A 1,432-nucleotide genomic window follows, 5' to 3' on the forward strand; every position below is an offset into this window, starting at 1 on the left:
TTCTTGTTCTCTTCTCTTTCTTATGAGCAGGAGCAAAGACAAAAGCATTCTTGTTGAGGCTGACCCTGAACCTGAAAGGACTTTGAAGCGAAAACTAAGAGAAGCCAAGGCACAACTCTCTGAAGAAGAACACATGGTAGCCGAAAACAACAACAATGCCAACAATGCAAGGAAGGTGCTGGGTGACTTTACTGCACCTACTCCCGACTTCTATGGGAGAAGCATCTCTATCCCTGCCATTGGCGCAAACAACTTTGAGCTTAAGCCTCAATTAGTTTCTCTAATGCAACAGAATTGCAAGTTCCATGGACTTCCATTGGAAGATCCTCATCAGTTTTTAGCTGAATTCTTGCAAATCTGTGACACTGTCAAGACTAATGGGGTTGACCCTGAGGTCTACAGACTTATGCTATTCCCTTTTGCTGTAAGAGACAGAGCTAGGACATGGTTAGACTCTCAACCCAAAGAAAGCCTGGACTCTTGGGAAAAGCTAGTCAATGCCTTCTTGGCAAAGTTCTTTCCACCTCAAAAATTGAGTAAGCTTAGAGTGGAAGTCCAAACCTTCAGACAGAAGGAAGGAGAATCCCTCTATGAAGCTTGGGAAAGATACAAACAATTAATCAGAAAGTGTCCCTCTGATATGCTTTCTGAATGGAGCATCATAGAAATTTTCTATGATGGTCTCTCTGAACTATCCAAGATGTCTTTGGATAGCTCTGCTGGAGGATCTCTTCATCTGAAGAAGACGCCTACGGAAGCTCAAGAACTAATTGAAATGGTTGCAAATAACCAATTTATGTACACTTCTGAAAGGAATCCTGTGAACAATGAGACTAGTCAGAAGAAAGGAGTTCTTGAGATTGACACTCTGAATGCCATATTGGCTCAGAACAAAATATTGACTCAACAAGTCAATATGATTTCTCAAAGTCTATCTGGAATGCAAAATGCACCAAACAGTACTAAGGAAGCTTCATCTGAGGAAGAAGCTTATGATCCTGAGAACCCTTCAATGGAAGAGGTGAATTACATGGGAGAACCCTATGGAAACACCTACAATCCTTCATGGAGAAATCATCCAAATTTCTCATGGAAGGATCAACAGAGACCTCAACAAGGTTTCAACAATAATAATGATGGAAAAAAATAGGTTTAGCAATGGCAAGCCTTTTCCATCATCTTCTCAGCAACAGACAGAGAGTTCTAAGCAGAACAACTCTGACTTAGCAACCATGGTCTCTGATCTAATCAAAACCACTCAAAGTTTCATGACTGAAACAAGGTCCTCCATTAGAAACTTGGAGGGACAAGTGGGTCAGCTGAGTAAGAAAATTACTGAACTCCCTCCTAGTACTCTTCCAAGCAATACAGAAGAAAATCCAAAAGGAGAGTGCAAGGCCATCAACATGGCCGAATTTAGAGAGGAGGAAGA

The 1,432-nt window shown here is 41.4% G+C and overlaps 1 non-coding gene across 1 annotated transcript; it reads right to left on the bottom strand.

Moving 5' to 3' along the window:
- Positions 1–538: 538 nt before the first annotated feature.
- LOC127743170 (small nucleolar RNA R71) lies at positions 539–646 on the bottom strand. Its single transcript, XR_008004511.1, has one exon. It is a non-coding gene; the product is annotated as a small nucleolar RNA R71 (small nucleolar RNA).
- Positions 647–1,432: the final 786 nt, after the last annotated feature.

Source organism: Arachis duranensis, chromosome 1, assembly GCF_000817695.3.
Source record: "Arachis duranensis cultivar V14167 chromosome 1, aradu.V14167.gnm2.J7QH, whole genome shotgun sequence".
Classification (NCBI taxonomy): Eukaryota; Viridiplantae; Streptophyta; class Magnoliopsida; order Fabales; family Fabaceae; genus Arachis; species Arachis duranensis.